This window comes from Chanodichthys erythropterus, chromosome 2 (genome assembly GCF_024489055.1).
Source record: "Chanodichthys erythropterus isolate Z2021 chromosome 2, ASM2448905v1, whole genome shotgun sequence".
Lineage (NCBI taxonomy): Eukaryota > Metazoa > Chordata > Actinopteri > Cypriniformes > Xenocyprididae > Chanodichthys > Chanodichthys erythropterus.
In genome coordinates, this window is record NC_090222.1 from 37675907 (window position 1) to 37698046 (window position 22140).

Sequence of the window (22140 nt, forward strand, 5' to 3'; positions counted from 1 at the left end):
ATGGCAGATGGAGCAATAATAACTGACATGATCCATGATTACATGATATTTTTAGTGATATATGCTAATGTACTGTTAAATGTGGTTAAAGTTACCATCGGTAAGGAGCGCGAGATTTAAAGGGGCCGCACCCTGAATCGGTGCATAGTTAATGATGTCTCAAAATAGGCAGTTAAAAAAAATAATTAAAAAAAATCTATGGGGTATTTTGAGCTGAAACTTCACAGACACATTCAGGGGACACCTTAGACTTACATTACATCTTGTGAAAAAACGTTCTAGGGCGCCTTTAACAGAAAAAGTAGCTTGTTACAGGAAAAGCTACATTATCAGCCCATGCTACTGTCAGGCTAATGAAAAAAAAATAGTTAGAAGCTTTACAGCAGTTCTCACCAACACTGTTGGTTCAACCAGGTGTCACTGTTAATGAATGTGAAAGAGCAAAACTGACAGAATATCAAGTAGAACACTAAAACTCACTATAAAAACCTCCCAGCATGAGGCTGCTGATATTAGCACAGCAGCTGCAGAGGAAACCGCTAATAATATAAAAGCTTAAAGCATGCCCTTTTTTACAAAATTGAATGTGGCTCTTATCCACCATGTTCATTTTTCACTAAAAATGAAGTCTGCCTGTGTTTCTGGCACGTTTGGATATACAACAGAGGCCTACTGCGAGTACTGTATGTACATATGAAAGCAAACTAAAGGAGTAAATGGATTGGAGAGCGTTTCTTTATTTGGCATTCACATTTCCCCGCTGAACTTTGCCAACTCCGATGCATTGAAGTCCTTAGGAGTCGCCGCAGGACATCAACTGTGTTGAAGTTAGCTTACAGTGGACCGCAGCATTCCCAGCGCTGATTCGTAATAAAAAAAGAGCATGCTGGGTCGGCCTTGTTATGTCAAAACAAACAGTTTGGACCCTGAGCGCTTCCGATGGGAGACGTAAAGCTGGCTTCTAGTGCCTCGTATAAAAATGGAAGAAGAGTATTACTGTATTCTCAGTGAACAAACCATCACCATGAGTGCTCTCACGGGTGGTGGTCTTTGTTTTAGCTGTACCCACAGTGCTGTGCCATGCAACGAATAGATGGAGCAATCCGTTAGCATTTGCAGTTCTGGGCACATGTTAATATCAGGAAAATTATGCCATGACAACACTGATTAGCTGATACTATAATAAGTATATCATATTAAATGTTTTAAAATATTTAAATATATATATTTTTTTATGTCTAATATAGTGCATAAATCCTGAAATATACTTAATTTTTTTCCTTTACTGCTATATAGTTGTGGCATCTACCAGCAAAGGCTAACTAGACCATGCTAACCAGCCAAACCTTGACACAATCAAGGTTTAATAACTCAAATAAATAAACAAACAAATAAATAAATAAAATGTTAAATTTAAATACATTTAAAGAATTTATATTTATGTATAAAACAGAAGCCATGCTAACCTTGACCCTCTGATGCCACCGTATAGAGCAATGGTATTCAAATGGCCGACCGGTTTGGTTCCATCTAGACCGCGGGACATAACTGCGCCTTTTTAAAGTTTAAAGTGAGCAGCGCAGCAAAACAACACCACAAGCGCTCAGGATGTTCTTTTGGCGCTACATCCTCTGATTTTTTTATCTACAGCCAAACGCGCTTCATTTAAGCCTTGCATGGCGCCTTTAGACATTTTGTTGTAGCATTATTAATCGGCAAATGTTTTCTCAGTCCCAAGGCCTTTAATGTGCCAGAGACGTAGACAGTGCGGAATATAGCATGCGGAAGCGAAAGTCTTTGCGTGCAAGAGACACCTCCCATTTTTGGAGGTACCGCCCACTTTTGGAGTTCATGCCCCGTTTTGGAGTTCTCTGGTCTGCAGCTATATCTTTTTGCAGGGACGCGGACAGCTGAAGTATACTTTTCGCTTAAGAATGAGACAGATGGAGAGGGCGTGAGACCGAGAGAGTGTGCGTAGTTCATGTGTATGTATAGTTATTCATCTGCTGGGTTTGGCGGTCTAGACGGGCTTCCCTGCCGCCTTCCCAGCTTAGATGCTTATTGGAAATGGGAAACTGCAGGTACTTTGGCTCAGCGCTGTTCATCACAGATGGTAAACAGAGCAGGCTGGCTTGATAAATAGATCCCATTCTGTTTTCTTTGGCTTCCACGCACAACCTCCCAGCCGACTCTCGAGACACCTCCGTTCATGAAAGTCTGCAGTGACAAATGGCTGTTTATCTACAGGAGAAGGCTGGGAAGTAATGAATGTCCCCGGGTCTACAGTCAAACATCTCAGAGGTCTCACTAGCCTCTGATTCCTGAGGGATGATACGCGACATACACAGCCCTCTGAGAGTAATAAAGACATGAATAATTTATCTAATATTCTCATCATCCAGACTGACCTGCCGTCAAATATGTGGACCTCCACAGGAGAGGGCTTGTGTGAGTCGCAACCCTTCTTTAAATCTTAAAGAGACAAAAATGTCAGAGTGATGCATTCAGATTATATGAGTTTGTCTGCATTTTAAAAGGATAGTTCACCCAAACATGAAAACTGTGTCATCATTTACCCTCATGTTGATCGAAAACCATGTGACAAAATGTGGTGCGTTGAACACAAAAGCAATATTTTTGAAGAATGTTCGTGCAGTTCTTTGTCATAGAACCAGGAAGAGACCTGATTATTATTTATTATTATGCCCCGGCTTTACAAGATAAGTCTTGGGTGTCTCCAGAATGTGTCTGTGAAGTTTCAGCTCAAAATCCCAAACAGATCATTTATTATAGCTTGTCAAATTTGCCCCTATTTGGGTGTGAGCAAAAACACGCCGTTTTTGTGTGTGTCCCTTTAAATGCAAATGAGCTGCTGCTCCCCGCCCCCTTTCCAGAAGAGGGCGGAGCTTTAACAGCTCAACAACAACAAAGCTGGAGAATCTCACGCAGACAAAATGAGGATTATCAGTAACGGCGTTCAGCCTTACATTGTTCAAACCGTCAACACTGATGGAGAGACTCAGGAAGAAGTTACAACTTTTAGACGTTTCTGAATGGTTAGTGGATACATTTATGTAGTTGATGTGGAGCTGATTCAACTCAGCATGTGCCGTCATGTTCATCTTTTGTGCAAAACCTGTTTATGATTGCTATCAAATGCTTTTTAGCAATCGAGCTTGCCAGGGTCAACTTTGCATGCTATCCAAGCTAACGAGACTGTAAATAGTGTTCAGTGCTCGTCTGTGCAGCCAACGACACAACTGGTACACCATTGCGAAAACAAAATGGCAGTGCCTTGGGTGGAAACGTGCAGATTAAGAGGCGGTAATATCATAATAAGATCCCCTTCCTACGTCGCTAGAGGAGTGAAATCCGAGCGGCTCGTTTTTTCACATGCTTGCAGAGAAAGGCTTGCCGAAACAAAGTTACTGGATTGTCCTTTTTCACGTTTTCTGGGTTGGTAGATGCATCGGGGACCCGATTATAGCACTTAAACACAGTAAAAGTCATTTTCATGATATGCCCCCTTTAAAGATTAATCATGTGTTCAACAGCAATAATAACAGCTTTTTTGAAACAACATGATGGTGAGTAAATGATGACAAAATTCTCATTTTTAATGGGAATTATTCCTTTACCTCGTTTTCCCCTAAAGGCTCCAGACAATCTCAGGCCTCAGGCTAGTCTTCATAAAAACCCACATGAACATTCCCATCATGCATCTAACAGCAGAACCCCAAAATTTGGCTACGACTGATCAAAACGGCTGTGAATATTGTCTTTTCCTGTTCCAGGCAGAAATTGCAGAGGAGCTGGAGAGAATTTGTTTCATCTGCCGCTCAGACATGTGCAGTCCGCTGGTGTCAGAGACGCGGGTTGAAAGAGGTGCTGGTATCTCTGGAGGGCTTCCTGCTTTTAATGTAAATATTGCATGAGGGAGGTTGGCGTGTTAGACACGGTCTAGATGGCAAGAGGATTGTGACTATGTGCTGCTGCTTCATCCTTCCTGCATGGCACAGATGGAAGTGTTATGAAGGGATAGAAAGAGAGAGAGCAGAGAGAAAGGACAATGCAGGAGTCATGCCTGGAAAATAAGACCAGACTGAAAATCTCAATATTTCTCAGCCTTGCGTGAATGCATTTCCTCTAAAATAATTTAAAAGTAATCAGTGAGCCAATGTTTACCTTACATGCAGCAACAGGTGTGACAGGCAGCTGAAGAGTGAAGAGCTGATTGTCATGAAGGGTGTGTTCACATTTGGCAATATTTGGTATGACTAAAACAAACTCTGGTGCGTTAGTGCTCTGTTAGTGTGGTTAATTTGATTAAGTGTGAACGTTGCCATCTGAACCCTGTTGCGCATCAAACAAACGGACCAAGACCACTGAAAAGGTGGTTCTCGGTCTGCTTCCAAACAAACTCCGGTGTGGTTCGATTGAAATATGGACGCAATACTGACCAAAGACATCTTAATGAACCAAAAACAAGACATGATGTCACATGATGCGACCTAGAAAAGAACAGAGTGTGACAGAAGAATTTCTGCCACTGTTTTGACTCCTTTACACATTTTATAAGCTGTTCATGAGTTCTCAGCTGGTAGAAATACCATTATAGAACGACTTCAGATTTTTTAAAGCCGACATTTATGTGATTATAGTCGAGTCAGCTAGTCGCTGATGACGTCATTAATGAACAAATAATCCTGAACCTCGTGCTGAGACTGTCGCCCTGAGCACAGCTATGGCATATTACACTGTACACCCTAACACTCAACTCAAAGTAAACAAATTAGTTCAATCAAATTAACTTTTATGAGCATTCAGAACTTTTTGTTTTGAGTATACAAAACTGACACATTTTAAATAATCTGAATTGTTTCATTGTTTTGAGTTTCACTACTAAAAATATAATTTAAGATGTCGGTGCTGATGGCCTTGTGGGCAGCAGGCAACATATAGTACCATTGCGCTTCTGGTGACCCCGGTTCGAGTCCTGGCTCACAACCTCGCTTTCTCTCTCCCACTTCACTACCTGTTTGCTTGTATAACATATTTCAGATTACATGATAATTTTAAGTTTGATGTATTAATTGACCTTTCGCAAAGACCCGCCCCCCTTAGTTACTGTTGCTTTGTCCAACTTTGGCCATGGCGCTGTAATGCCACATCGTGGAGCAAAGAGGAGGACACTGACAACACCTCAAGACAGAGCAGGTTACAAACAACAAAGTCCCCGCTTTCAATTTGTGTAATTTAATAAATTCGAACAATAAAAAACATTTTGTGGCTCTTTAATGTGTCGGATTCGACGTTATGATTGGTTAGATCACTTGTCAATCAAACTCCCAGTGAAGGGTCAATTAACGTACTTAAAAATTTGAAGTTAAGAGCAATTCAAATGTATGAGTACAAAATCTGCTAACTTAAACTTTGAATATCTTAACTTAAAAAAAATTGATGTAACTGATTAACTTTATTTTTTGAGTTTTGCCAACTTATTCGGGTTTACATGATTTGTAAACACAAATCATTCCAGTTGCACTTTTTTACATTCTGATAAACTGTATTATTAATCCCATGATATTCAGTCTTCCATTGCCAAATGTAACAGTTCCAAACCAGCATAAAGTAGCTCAGAAATTCAAGCCTAAAGGCTTGCAAAACACGTTTGACAATGTTGTAATGAGTAAGAGTGAGTAAAGAGTGATGCTGACTAATCAACAAGGTGTAGAATAGGATAAAATATATTTAAATTACATGCACATCATAAAAGAGTGAAAGTAACACTCGGTTAGAGTGTCAGAGGAGGTGAGCGAGTCGCAGAGATCCTGATTGAGCCCGAGGCGAGATCTGGAGTAGCACTCGCGTCCGACTGTGTGACTGTGTTGCTGGGGGCGATGCAGGGTGTTAATGAGGAGACGTATCAAGCTGGCAGCAGCACTGCTGCATCTCACTCTCTCAGGTTCAGCTCTATCACATCACACAATATGCAGAGGTGCATTTTAGCCCTGTAGGGGGCAGGAGACTCTTTCACCAAGCCATGAACCTATATGAAAGATTATACATGCCAAAAACCAGTCCGCCCACATACGAAGCACATCCAAGTCTTGTGCACACAGGATGCAGCCAGCGCAAACACAGCGCTGCGGGCACTTCTGCTATTTCTCTATGCAAATCATCTCAAAATATGGAATAAAAAAGGAAGAGAGGCAACTTTCTTGGGTATAAGCACAGCTGGAAATCAATGACGGGCAAATAAAAAACGACCAGCGCTGGCAGATGGGGAACGCAGGGTCGTAAATCCACAGCGGATAAAAAAGATGGCCCTCCAAATGGCAATGCATGATTTAGCTGGGATTTAATGGGACATTGATAAAGTTGTCAGGGAAGTTATACGAGGCATCTCTTTAGGGAGGAGGAGGAGGAGGAGGAGGAGAGACTGACTGCAGTATTCTGGGAAATTGAAAGGCCCTGGAAAAGAGAAAATTATGCTGCGCTCAAGGGATGTGGGCAAACAGAGTGAGTGTGTGTGGGTGTTTGTTTGGGCAGAGAGTGGGCAGGCAGAAACTATGGTATATAAGAACTAAAGTAGAGCTTTGGTAAAGTGAACAGATCTTTTGGGCTGTAGAGCCGAGTCTGTAGATCACAGCAGTAAAGGCCGACTGAGCATGGAAGAAAACAAACCTTTGTTAAAATAGATGCTAAGTTATTACTATGAGAGAAATGAAGAGAAACGTCTTTGGAAATATTATTTGATTATTACGCATTTATACGTATTTGACTCACATGTATCTGAAATATTATTTTTTAGTATTTATTTCTAATAAAAATGTGAATTTTTGCACTTTAAATTAAGGGGAAAAAATCCAAAGTTTTTGCCAGCCAACTGAATAAACAAAAGCTAAAGAAAACAATGAGGAAAAATATGATACAACTGAAAATATTATTAGAAAAAGATATATGATTAGAAATGAATAAAACACTTAATTTAAATTGCAAAATCCACATATTAACTAAGCAAAACAATAATAAACCAATTAAATAAACAAATAAATAAAGATAAAAGAAACAATGAGGAAAAATATATATTCAAAAATATTATTAGAAATAAATATATTATTAAAAAAATAAAAGCACTTAAAGTTATTATTTGGATTTTTGCATGTCAAATTATGCAAAAAAAAATTGCCATAAAAAAAACAATAGGGAAGTACAAATATAATGAAATGAAATTTAAATAAATTCATAAAACTATGTAAATGAAATAATAATAAAATTCTAATCTCTACACAAAGGAACACTCCACTTTTTTTGGAAAATAGGCGCTGATATTACGCAGCGCCTGTGACCCCCTGCTTGCACAGGGAGCGTGCCTTGCAACCATGGAGACATTTGTGAGAGGCGCTGCGTAATATCACCCATGGTACAGCAGCAAAGTTCCTTGATTATTACACCAGAATGAGAGTATAGTTCCTAGCCATATCGGCCTAGAAAATCACAACTTTTCATTTTCCATCGGTCTTAGTCCACAATGTAACTACAGAAGAGTCAAGGTTTAAATAGGAAAGATATCAAAATTCTTTTTTTGATCTCATTTTTCAAATCTCATTTTAGAGCGAGATGCTATTGGTCTCATCAGATTCAATGAACTATGCTAAGCTATAATAAAAGTGGTACTGCCAGACCTGGAGATCAAATGAATGGATTCGAAAACGGAAAACTCAACTCTAAATGAGCCTATTTTCAAAAAAAGTGGAGCACAATTTGGTAGTTCTTAAAAGTGTGAAATTTATTGTTTTTCCTCTGGTTTGCCACCTTTGACTTTGATAGCAAATCCATTAGACATAATTTTCCTGCATATGCTCATGCAATTGGAAACGTATGCTCAGAAGAGTGCAGCCACAAGCAAACGGGACGGGTTCACAGCCACTGAGATGAAGGAGAACGCTAACGGTTCGCTCTTTCCAGGTATAACAGGCCTCCTTGCTGCAGACAGTAACATCAACTGACAGTGTGAATCAGGCAGTCAGAGGCCACGGCCACAACATTACAGCATGTGCACATTGTATATGACAGACCTGCACCCTCAGCTCCTGCCTGATTGTTTTTGCTGTACTTTCTTTCTCAGTTGCCATGGCTACAATGTCATGCCACAGAACGGAACAGCGGGGAAGCGTATAGTAGCTTTGTGTGGCCTGCAGGAGAATGAAATCAACACTTCTGATGCAACACCTGTTGTTAAGACATGATGTACAGCGGGAAAAAAACCTTTAAACCTTGAGTAGTGTGACTATTGCAAATGCAATGAACGTGTTCAGTAAATACAATATTACTACTACTACTACTAATGATCATCATCATGATTGCTTCATTAAATAATTAGATTACCCAAACCCCAACTGATGAAGTCCGCATCACTGATTCTGTTATTTTCCTTTGAATCTGCTTTAAAACAATCTGTATTGTATAAAGCTCAATAGAAATAACGGTGACTTCACTTGCAGCCAGTTGTAAGCTTCAATTTAATTTTGTCTCTATGATATGAGACTACTGAAGCTGTTCTGACTGAAGATCCTGTTTGAACCAATCAGCTTCAACAAAAAAAAAAAAAAAAAACATGACAAGAGGAAGCATGAAATCAGAGAGCACTAATTGGAAGGAGAACATGCTAGTTTCTGCTGTCAGTGCATCTGTTCTAGAAGAAAAGAAAGTTGAATTACTGGATTAAATGAATCACAGTCGCTCACTCGCCGCTGATGGAACACGTGTTTTCCAGTGCTGTACATTTTCTAAAGTGAAAAGCATGATAACTCTCCAGTAATGACTGAAGTTGTTGTAAGCTTTTGAGGTTTTTGTAAGGTTCTGGATAGAATGACTCAAGTGTTCTAAAGGAATCACTAGCCATTTGAGTCAGTGTTCTAAAGTGAAGATCATGGTAAGCCACTAGTGTTGACTCAAGTGTTACTAAATCTGTCAGAAGCAATTACTATCCAAAAGCTTACAATGACTTCAATCATAACTAGAGAGTTTACTTTAGAATACTGATCCAAATAATCAGTAATACCTTTAGAAGGATGTAGTGACACTTCAGTCATTACTTGTGGGTTACCATGATCTTCATTTTAGAATTAAATTATACATTACGCATTATTCACATTAATTATGAACCTGAATATAGTTAAAAAATACCGGGCTAAAAATAACCCAAGTTGGGTTGTTTTGACCCAGCTGTTGGGTTAAATGTTTGACCCAACCTGCTGGGTAGTTTTGTTTTTATTGTTTTAAAAATTACTATATTGCTTGATTAAAATGAACCCAAAATAGGTTGGAAATGAACATACTAATATGTTTAATATATGACTACCAAACTACCCAGAAGGTTGGGTCAAACATTTAACCCATCCGCTGGTTTAAAACAACCCAATCGCTAGGTTTGTCCATTTTCAACCCAACTTGGGTTGTTTTTAACCCAGAATTTTTTAGAGTGTAGTCCTCTGGGAGGTATGAAAAAAATAGTAGTTATTGATTAGCTAATAGCAATTCAACTGAGCACTACTAATTTGTTAATCAGAGTTTTTTTGTCGGTTAATTATATTTACTAGGATGCTAATATTGTGTTTTTCATTTGTTCTTGTGTAGATATTCATTAATGAAGGAACAGTATTCTAAAGTCTTACCAGAAATTTCAACCTTCCAATGCTTCTAAAAAAGTCAAATAAAGAGAGACAATAAAAGGTTTACTCTCATTAAAATATATCATTTAAAATTATTGTAGAATGATTTTCATTTTAAAACATCCTAACGTCCTTTTCCTTGAATAGGAAAAAAACATATCCACATATCTGAAACCTTATCAATAAAAGAGCTTTATTTTACCAGGTGTGCGTGCGTGCAAAGGTGGAGGTCACGCTTTGAGAGAAACTGATACTGTTCTGTGCCTATATAATGCAATCCCTGCTGTGTGCTTAACCAGCATAAATAATACACAACCTCACTGTCCTACACACACAGTGCTCAAGGCACTAACACACTACACCTTGGGCCTTTACACACACACACACACACACACACACACACACACACACAGAGAGAGAGAGAAAGATCTAACATGCCACCAGAGCTCCATCATGCTGGCACATCCGCTTGTCCTCCGCCCTCCACGTCTGACTCCTCCACTTCAGACACCTTCACTGGTCTGAGGACCCTTCATACCTTCATACTGTCACCCTCACAGGCACAGATCCTCCGCTACACTATTACAAGCACATTTTAAGATAAAAAAACAACTACAGAACATTAACTGTGTCATTAAATAAACATACACCAAAAACAATGAAAGTGAAAAAAGTAGTATTTTTAAAATAAATTAAATGAATGATTGCATAAATATTGCAGAAAGCAAGTAAATATATATTTTATTTTAATATGTTTTATATGTACCTTTAATTTCCCCAAGCAGATTGAGCACTAAAAACTCCACAAGTCATCATGTTTTCAGACCATTTCAAGTTTGAATCTGACGTGACAAAGCAATGATATCTAAATGACAGTAATTTACTTTTTTATTGGGCTTCCATTAACACCATTATCGTCTTCATTCAGGACGATTCGACGAGAACACGCACAAAAACAAGAGGTGGGATTTATCGCATGAACCAATCATATCCATTCATTTCACAATGGACGGATTGCCTCCTCTCACATGACTTTCCCCCATTCATTCTCAATTACCCCCCACCAAACTCATCCCACGCTTTAGGGGTTCTGCTTTAACTCAAGGGGATCAAGGGAGGCAAGCCTCCCACTGTAACTTCACCAGTGGTTGTCGCTGTTGGGCAGTGTTAATTATGTTAATTAAATTTATATTTATATATATATATATATATATATATATATATATATATATATATATATATATATATATATATATATATATATATATATATATATATATATATATATATATATATATATATTTATATATATATATATATATTTATTTATTTATTTATTTTTTTTTTTTTTGGGGGGGTGAACTAGTGCTTTAATATCAACAACAGCATTGGCAAGTAAAAGAGAAAAGCCCTCATGGATCTTGGCTGGATAACTTCAGTAGGTTTAAAAGGCCTCCAGAATTAAACATGAGCACAAAGTGAGGAATAAAGTACAGAAGCCCAAACCTGCATGAATTGTATGCAAGCAAGAAAGCATGTATGTATGCATCTATGTATGCGGCAAGCAGGGTGGGGCCAGGAGCCATGGGAACGGAGTGAGTCCGGTGGAGCGGGTGCTAGTAAGCATCACTTGTACGACACATTGAGGAGCTCCGAAAGAATAAGAGGAGGAGTGACGACAGTGCAAGACGGGAGAGGACCAGGCCTGGTCTTTATGTTGAGTTTTATTTTGTTTATATGCAGCAGTCATCCGTTAGGGGCTGCCGCTTTAGTCTCGTTTTGTTTGTTTATTTTATTTTTTAAATTTATGTTGAACATTCGCTGGTTTCCACCTCCTTCTTCCCTGAACTTTAAACATTACTACATTGGTGCTGAAACCCAGGAAGGAGGTGGTCACAAAATCCCTCAACGCTGTGGGAAATCTGTGGTGCCATCGAGCCGAACAGAGTCTGCCGCCACTGAGGCGGTGGGCTGGAGTAACTTGTGAGATTTTATTAACTTTTACCATTTTTGGTGGGTATGCATGTAGTTATTCCATATTTTTTTTACTTATTTATGAACTGATTTATGCAGCATGTACACAGGCATTTCAGCCCATATTCTCTGTTTTTCTCCAGGTGCATGAGATTAAGCCTCTAATCCGGCTTCATTTAACACCACTTACTCTGATTACTCACACAAGCTTTTTTATGCTGTTGAAATAGAGAAAATGTGCTGAAAATCCTTCTAATTAGTTCCAATATCATTTACAGGGAAAGAGGGAATTAACGCTCCCTCTCATTGGCTGTCTGATAAGGCGTTATCTGGCGTTGGGTTTCTATGTGCACACTTTTGATCTTTCTTCCCCCCCCGGCACTTTTCATCTTTCAGGGGACGGCGCTGTACCTCGGGCTGTGCGTCTCTGAGATTTACCCTCGATGGAGGGAGGCTCGCTTTAGCGTAGCCCTGTTTAATTAACCACCGCCTGTATCAGCCCTTCCCAGCACACTGCTGATATCCATATACGCAATTCATCCTGGGCTGATACGACAGACGGAGAAGAGAGAGAGAGTGACTGCATTTAAATACGACCATCCAAGCGTTTGGTCACACCTACTCATTCTGCATTATTACACATGTTAGAATAATAGTAAAGTGATGAAAACATTTCAATTGTTTAAGCAGAAGCTTTTAGACCAACAGGTTCTTTAAGGGATAGTTCTTACATATTTATACTTTAAGTAATACGTATTGCATTGCATGTATTACTTAATTTAAAAAAAAACTTTGTTTATAATATGTTTTGTTGCATGTTTATTTTATGATCTATGGATGTTTTTTTTTTGTTTTGTTTTTTTTACCCTAGAATGTGTGTGGACTCTTGTGTGGACTCTCACTTTTAAGATCATGAGAAACAAACTCTATTCAAGTGTGTCCATACTTTAGACTGGATGTGTCTGGAGACAGAGTGGAAGAAAATGGAAAGTAAGACTGCAGATAGAGTGAACTGATGAGTGTATGACTGAGATTATGTCCATGAGAAAAGATCTATGCTGAGAAGACCAGCTCAGACTAACATGAATTCCAGGACGGTTTAAGCTAATGTTCAATCATTGATGTTCATAATCATAATGTTTTTGAAAGAAGTCTCTTTTGCTCACCAAGGCTGCATTTATTTAATCAAAAATACAGAATTTTCAGCATCATTACTCCAGTCTTCAGTGTCACATGATCCTTCAGAAATCATTCTAATATGATGATTTGACAAAAAACATTTCTTATTAATAATAGAATAGAAATAGTAATAGAAAGTAGAAAAGATATAGATTAGTAATAGAAAATTCATTACATTTGTAACATTACAAAAGTCTTTACTTTCACTTTTGATCAATAAAACACAAATACATCCTTAACGAATGAATTTTTTTTTTTGAGTAATCTTCTGCTGCAATCTATCAAAATATCAAAATAAGTCATTCTGTGGAGAAAAACAACTTTAGATATGATTATATTCTTTAAAGGGGCTATGTGTTGAATTTTTTGTAATTAGCGACACCGGTGGCCATTAAGTGAACTGCAGCCAGCAATTTACTGACATCATGTCGACAGATGAGGTAATTAAAATGACACTGTTATGATAGTTTGATTATAAAGTATATTTGAGTCTATAGAATATACAGATCTGTCTATGTGAGACTTTAGTTTGAATTAATCCTCTTTCTTTGCATGACACATTGACAAAGTACAGAATGGCTCTTTTGGTATCATCCTGAACATTGTATAATCATTCGTTTTTTCATGCGTCATTGAACAGAAGAGAGGAGAGAACATGAGCATGCATAAACGTCACATCCTCAGGATTCTCACATAAAAATGAGTCTACAGGCTTTCAACAAACAGAGAAGGTTTTGGTTATTAATAGGGATGCACAATATATTGGCCACCATATCGGTATCGGCAGATATATGTTTATTTTTATCGTTGTTGCTATCGGTCCGATAAGAAAATTTGGCAGATATATTAAAGCTGATAAATAATGGATTATTTCCTTCAGCTGAGACACTTCAGATGCGCACTGTTCACCATGTTGGTTTTTAACTGCTTGAAATATGATTGGAGTCAAAAAGGAAAATATAGTTAAGTGCAACATGTGCAGCGCAAGTCTGTCATAAAATTACAATGAGAACATTATAATTGTGTGCTTGGGACATTGCTTTTAAAGGGATAGTTCACACAAAATAGTTCACTTTGTTTCTTCAGTAGAACACAAATGATGATTTTTAACTGCAACCGTTGCGGTCTGTCAGTCAAATAATGGGAGTGAATGGGAACTCCTATCAAAAAGAGTAAAAAAAACACGCACAGACAATCGTCTGATCGTGCTCTGACAACGGCAGCGATGTCTAGCACTCATTGAAGTATAACTGCGAGACATCACTGTCGTTGTCAGAGCACGATCAGACCTCACTAACCGAGTGATGAACGCAGTTGGACATAGTGGTGTATTAGAGGTAAAAAATGATATAAATACTGTTCGCACAAACCAATCGTTTCGTGTCTTAGGACATCAATGTGTTCAATTTGGATTTGTCTATGCAAGTTTTTTTCGACTATTATTGATAGAGTTCCCATTCACTCCCGTTATTTGAATGACAGACGGCAGCGGTTGCAGTTAAAAAGCATCATTTGTGTGCTACTGAAGAAACAAAGTCACCTACATCTTGGATGCACTGGAGGTAAGCAGATAAACATCAAATTTTCATTTTTGGGTGAACTATCCCTTTAACGGCGAGACCTTTGTAATCCTTTTGTAATCAGGTTCTCAAATTATATAAAAATTATATATATGTTTGTTCATTTATCCGGCTTTTAAATATAAAGAATTATCGGTTATCTATCAGCCATAATTTTTTTAATTTCATTACAAGCTGTTAACGCTTTTTCAATACAAAATGTGATTAATACATGAAAATTCTACCTTTAAGTAAAACAGAAAGAAAAATTCTAGTAGGTAGCATCCAGTATATACTAGTTAGTGTTTAATTCTAAACACAGCTTTATTTCAGTATGACGTGGATGAACTTCAGTCCACAACATCTACACCAACATGACCGCAATGAGAGGTAATGTTAAAGAGGATTGCTGGTCACAGGACACTTTTCTGCCCCATTAATCTTATATAATCCCTCCACAACCCTCCTATCAGTCCTGAATCTTCCCTGGTTTAGTTCAATTAACCAGAGCCTGTAATCTCAACATCAAAATACACCCGGCGCTCAAACTCAGTGACACGCTGAGACTCACACCACATCTGCAATCATCTGGATAATTCTGGAGTAATGAGAGACAAACCAACAGGGTCTGTGAAATATGTTTTTCTAGGACTAGATTTATTTATTTTAGCTGGAAAGTCAACAAAAACAGTGTGCATATTTTAAATACCCTCATGGCAATGTCTATTTTTGGATAATCCAGTGAATGAAATACTTGGAAATGAAAAGCACTTGATCTCAGCTGATTATTTTCTGTTTTGGATTCTTGATGGACACAAACCAAAAGATCAGATTATTTATAATTTTCAGCCTGACATCAGTCTGTCAGATGATCAAATGATCGCTGAAACAGCTTCACATTATGAAACCCTTGAGTTCAAAACAAATATTATAAAAAAAACAACTCTGTGTTGTGCGGCAATCCTGCCACTGATTTAACTACTGTTCAAAAGTGTGGGGCCAGAAAGATTTTTTTTATTATTATTATTACATTTATAATAATCTATTTCAAATAAATGCTGCTCTTTTGAACTTTTTGAAAAAATGCATCACAGTTTCTACAAAAATATGAAGCAGCACAACTGTTTTCAACATTGATAATAATCAGAAATGTTTCTTGAGCAGCAAATCAGAATGATTTCTGAAGGATCATGTGACACTGAAGACTGGAGTAATGATGCTGAAAATTCAGCTTTGATCACAGGATTCACATAGAAAACAGCCATTTTATATTGTTTGTAATAATATTCATTCACAATATCACTTTGCTGAGCATAAGAGACTTACCAACCACAAATTTCTGATCGATAGTGTATACTGCAATTTTGAAAAGTCCCTTTAACATTTCTACTGTTGCACATTATTTACATTCTGCATAACTCTAGTACTAGGCAAGCAAAGCAAGAAATGTTACTCCATTGTGTTTATACTGAAATTGATCAGCACCCAGGACCAGAACTATGTGTTTTATAATGCAGAATAAACTCACAGCAGCATCTCAATTGAAACGGAGTTCAGCTGAAGTCTCTCTGTGCCTCTCTATGCATCTCAATACGGGCTTACGGGTGAAGCCCAGAGCACAGACACACACAGATTCACTCTGGCACGACAGGGCACGACTGGCACAGAATCGGGGATGAGAAGACACGAGCATCAGGCTTTCGATGCCTCCATAACAGCTTCCAGAAACCAACACCAAACAACTTCTGAAATGTGATGCTTACCGATGTTAATAACTAATAGATATATCTATTCCATTAACTATTCATTTAGCGTTCTTTAATGACCAGTTTTTGAAACAGTCAGTAACCATACTAATTTAAGTCTCAAGTCTGCAGTAAAAATTATACGTTTCAAAAGTTTGAAGTCTGTAAGAATTTTTTTATATAGTTTCTTCTGTTCACCAAGGCTGCTTTTTCTTTTTCTTTTTTTTTTGATCTAAAATACAGTAAAAACAGTAATATTGTGAAATATTATTATCATTTAAAATAACAGTTTATATATATGCTGAAATGTAATTTATTCCTGTGATTAAAGCTGAATTTTCAGCATCATTACTCCAGTCTTCAGTGTCACATGATCCTTCAGAAATCATTCTAATATGCTGATCTGCTGCTCAAGAAACATTTCTGATGATTATGAATGTTAAAAACATTTTTTGCTGCTTTGTATTTCTGTGCCAAATATGATAGCATTTATTTAGATAGAAATCTTTTGTAACATTGTAAATGTCTTTAGTGTCACTTTTGTGACATTTCTGAATAAAAGTATTTAAAAAAATCTTACTGACCCCAAATTTATGTACTAAGTATGCCGCACATGTCCAGAAGAGTGAAGCCAAAGCATTTCCTCCGCCCCCTGGTGGCTAGCTGCAGTATAGGTCATAAGCCCCACCCTCTCCATGTAATCAAATGGGATGTGAGCCAAATTAAAAAATTAAAAAAATTACACATCAAATCATTTTTTTTTCCAAAATGGTTTATGTCATTTTAAGTAGTTCTTATGCATATGTATGTACAAGTGTTTGTTTTACCAATACGTAATGCTGTGTTTTGATGCTGTAAAAACAGGGTGTAAGGTCATGATTGACAGCTGAGGCTCCACTACTGCGCAGGCTCCGGCTCCAAATGACGTAATCGACAACGACTGTTTAAGTTATATTTTGGCTTTATTTTTCTACAGTGGAAGGAAGCAAAGACATGTCTTTTATACAGTCTATGACCTTTACCATAATAACACCCCTAGTGGTGATAGAGGGCACTGCAACAGGGCAGATTATGAATGTTGGAGTCAGAGGAATATAACTTTAACAGCAGCTGTGGGAGGGAGGAAAGACACTCGTGAGGAAGCGGATTTAAACATCAGAATGAGGGCAGTGTGACAGCGTGGCCCTCACGCAGGGCAGATGGCTTTTCAGGGATTACGGAGAGAGCGCGGTGTGCTTTTTGAGAGCAATAACACGAGCATCTCTCACTGCTGAACTCAGTAACGGTGCCGTTTCAGCCGTGTAAGAGGGTACGTTATAATCCTGCTAAAGTCAGACAGCAGCCAATCAGAAATACTTTCTCTTCAGCATATTCAAACTTGACTTGTTTATGAGATTCACCAGAACCAGCGACGTCAAACCTGCTTTGAAAATGTGAACAGACCATTTCTATCAGAAAGCATTAAATGACGATTAACTATTTTTATGCATTGGAGCCAATGGAAAAGGGCTCCATGAAAAATGTTCACGTTGAATATCACAATCCTTATCTCTTCTGCAAAATAAAGTAAATCATATGGGAACGACGTGACCAAAATTACAGATCCAGCTTTGGTTGTCTCCTTCAGACAGTCTCCAGCTTCTCAGATGTTTCTCCTGACAAAAAGACCCTCAGATCTACAACAAGATCTCCAACTGGGCTCCGATTTTCCACAGTCTGCATTCAAAAGTCAGAGATCTTAAACATTTCTCATCAAATTCTCTCAAGAGTAAATTAGCTTTTATCCACATTAATTTAATGCTTTGTTCCAAAACCTGCATATGCATCAGACAGATAATGCCACAATACACTAATAAGCATTAACAAACACAGCACATATAAATATTGGATAAATTCACGCATTTTATATTAGACTATAATTAACCTATTTTAAACTCTTTTTATTTCTGTTTTTCGGTATCAAATGTTTGCCAACATTTGTCTGGCGCCGTCTGCAATCTGGAATGGATTTATTAACTGAGCTCAATGCATTGCATCAGAGGATTTCTATGGAAGCTTGTTTCTGCCACTGAAAAAATAAATAAATAAAAATCTCACAACTCAGACTTCTTTTCTCAGAATTGTGATATAAAATCAGAATTGTGAGTTATAAAGTCCAATTCTGAGGGGAAAAAAAACTTTTCTGTCACAATTCTGTCTTCATCTCGCAATTCTGACTTTATAACTCACAATTCTGACTTTATATCTCACAATTCTGACTTTATAACTCGCAATTCTGACTTTATATCTCGCAATTCTGACTTTATAACTCACAATTCTGACTTTATAACTCACAATTCTGACTTTATATCTCGCGATTCTGACTTTATAACTCGCAATTCTGACTTTATAACTCGCAATTCTGACTTTATAACTCGCAATTCTGACTTTATAACTCGCAATTCTGACTGTAACTCGCAATTCTGACTTTATATCTCGCAATTCTGACTTTATAACTCGCAATTCTGACTTTATAACTCGCGATTCTGACTTTATAACTCACAATTCTGACTTTATAACTCGCGATTCTGACTTTATAACTCACAATTCTGACTTTATATCTCGCAATTCTGACTTTATATCTCGCAATTCTGACTTTATATCTCGCAATTCTGACTTTATATCTCGCAATTCTGACTTTATAACTCGCAATTCTGACTTTATAACTCGCGATTCTGACTTTATAACTCGCGATTCTGACTTTATATCTCGCAATTCAGACTGTAACTCGCAATTCTGACTTTATAACTCACAATTCTGACTTTATATCTCGCAATTCTGACTTTATATCTCGCAATTCTGACTTTATATCTCGCAATTCTGACTTTATAACTCACAATTCTGACTTTATAACTCGCAATTCTGACTTTATATCTCGCAATTCTGACTTTATATCTCGCAATTCTGACTGTAACTCACAATTCTGACTTTATAACTCACAATTCTGACTTTATATCTCGCAATTCTGACTTTATATCTCGCAATTCTGACTTTATAACTCACAATTCTGACTTTATATCTCGCAATTCTGACTGTAACTCACAATTCTGACTTTATAACTCGCAATTCTGACTTTACATCTCGCAATTCTGACTTTATAACTCACAATTCTGACTTTATAACTCACAATTCTGACTTTTTACTTGCAATTGCGAGTTTATCTCTCACAATTCTCTCTTCATAACTGGCAATTCTGACTTTATATCACACAATTCTGACTTTATATAACGCAATTCTAACTTTATATCATGCAATTGCATGTCAAAGTCAGAACTGTGAGATATAAACAATTCTGAGAAAAAAGTCATAATTGTGAGACAAACTCGAAATTCTGAGGAAAATAAGTCAGAATTGCTAAATAAAAAGCCGCTTTATTTTTCATTTAGTGGCAGAAACAAGGTTCCATAGATTTCAGAGTTATTATTGTTAACTACAGAAAAAATTAAAAAATATCGTTATCTAAAATAAAATATAGCAAATATATAATATAATATAAGACAAGACAAGACTCTTGCAAAGCAAAATGTTCAAGTATCGTCAAGTTTACCACAGGCCTTATTTTACTCATAAACTGAAAAACCCCATTATTAAAAACCCCATTGAAAATCTTGAAGTTTTGACGTCATCTCTCTATTATTATATCTATAGGTTTTTGGACCAGATGGCAACCATAATCTCATTTGGGGAATTTGAGTAAACAGAGTCAAAGTTGATATTTAAATGAAACATGAACTCCTTTAAGTCTTCCAGCCTCTATATAACAACAACTAGTGAGCCATAAACCATTCCTCGGGGCATCCTCCTCCTCCTCTTTATTTAGGAAGACGTGACGCGCAGCAACAAATCAAGCATCTTGTCCTTAAAAAGCCTTAAAACAAGCCGCCGCTGCCAGCAGCATCATTAATTCAGCAGCAGGTTCGTCATACTCTACATCAACAGAAGACTGCCTGAAGGCCTTTTACTGTGGTAAAGGGGTAAAAATAAAGCATGTTACCTTTAGAAGAGGCGTTTGAGAAGGATCAGGGTTGGCCCGCAGACAGACGGCACATAACAAAGAAAGATAGAGAGATAAACACAGGTTAGCGTGTTCGTGCATCACATTTCTGACTCAGATTGACATAGACTTCATTCTTACAGGAGTTTGTTTCCGTCACTGAGAAGGAGACACTGGATTTCATGTTATCGAGTGGAGGACAAACACAGTGCCAACACTGTTTAATCGTACAAATATCTGTAAAGGTGCCGTGTGTGAATTATCACTATACAGACTCAATAATTGACCTCACATAAACATGCTGTGCTTTTTCTCACATATTTTAAGAGATAGAAGTACAGTTATCATGTTTTTCTGCCTGTGACCCTTCAGAAGAGACATGTGACAATCACTATAGTGCAGATGCTAATACTGCCGGCGGTCATGTGTATCATCAGCTCATTGATCACACTGACTTTGACTGACCTGTAAAACACATTCATCAGATAAAATAAGAATTATAATTAAGAATTAATTATTATTTAAATAAATAATTATTATTTGCTTAACAAAAAATTAAGGTTTTCACAAGTTAAAAATAAATAAATAAATAAATAAATAAAAATTTAAAAAGACATGTATGAAAATAGGTTATGAAAACAAAAAGCTTAATAAAAATGTTTTTTTATATGAATTAATATTAAAAATAAATAAATAAATAAATATAAAATACATGAAAACATGGTGTGAAAAAAATGAAGGCTTTTAAGTTAAAATAAATAAATAAATACATTTAAAAGACAGATATGAAAACAAAAAGCTTAAGAAGGTTTTTATAAATAAAATAAAGATGAAAGTAGGATATGTAAACAAAAAGCTTAATAAAATTTGTTTATGTTATAAATAAATTAATAAAGACATGAAAATAGGATATGAAACAAAAGGCTAAATAAAAAGGTTTTGATAAATAAATATAAAATATAGATATGAAAACAGGACATGAAAAAAAAAGTTTTTTCTAAAATAAATATGAAATATTAAAAAAAAAATGAAAATATGGTGTGGAAAACAGGCTTTAAGTTAAAAATAAATAAATAAAATATATGAAAATAGTTTATCAAAATATAATATTTAATAGTTTATAAAAACAATATATGGATTAATAAATAAATAAATATATATATGACATGAAAATATGGTGTGGGCATGAAAATAGTTTATGAAAACAAAAAGGTTAATAGAAAGTTTTTTACATGAGTGAAATAATAAACAAACAAATAAATAAATAAACTGACATAAAAAAAAAACTTAAGCCAACATTTGTTATTTATTTAAAAAAAAAAAGTTTTTATAAATAACATGAAAATATGGTATGAAAAAACTTAAGCCAACATTTGCAACCCATTTTACTTCTAAAATGATGTATTTTTACTTGTAATACGATATTCAACAAAATAATTTTATGTAGGGACTACTTTTATTAATCAGGAATTAATTGAATGGTGAAAAGGGCGATTGGAAGGAATTGAGTTAAGTTTTAGAGGCAGAATAAATGTTATATTATAGTATAGTATAGTATAGTATTAGTATTATATTAGTAATATATATATATATATATATATATATATATATATATATATAATAAAGATTAGGAAAACAAACTGTTTGAAATGGCAATGAATCATGAAAGAGATTATTATAAGATTATTATGAGATCATTATAAGACCACGAACATGCACAGATTTTGATCTATGCTACAGTAAAAATGATTGTAAGGTGATATTCTCTCTTCCTATCTGACTCTCACAACACACTCACAAACCCTCTTTCTAAACTTATAACAAAGCGTCTAGTTGTTTACACACTGCTGAAATATGTACTCTGAAGAAGCTGACGAATGATCAACATGCATGAGCAGCTCCGTTCTCCCTCAACGCCTTCCTCGCCTCATGAAAATGTCAGAGAGCTGGTGCCTCGGCGGGGGGCGTTTTAT

General features: G+C 36.5%; 1 protein-coding gene across 6 annotated transcripts in view; it reads right to left on the reverse strand.

The window, feature by feature from the left end:
* The window catches only part of LOC137037550 (mannosyl-oligosaccharide 1,2-alpha-mannosidase IA), a 266100-nt gene that overhangs the window by 181993 nt on the left and 61967 nt on the right, over positions 1–22140 (reverse strand). Inside the window, exon 1 of one of the 6 annotated variants that reach the window (XM_067411651.1) lies at positions 16962–18726. The exons of the other annotated variants lie outside the window; for them this stretch is intronic. The gene's annotated coding sequence lies outside the window, so the exon portion shown is untranslated. Of the gene's footprint in view, positions 1–16961; positions 18727–22140 lie in introns of those variants that run through there. 6 annotated transcript variants of the gene reach the window in all.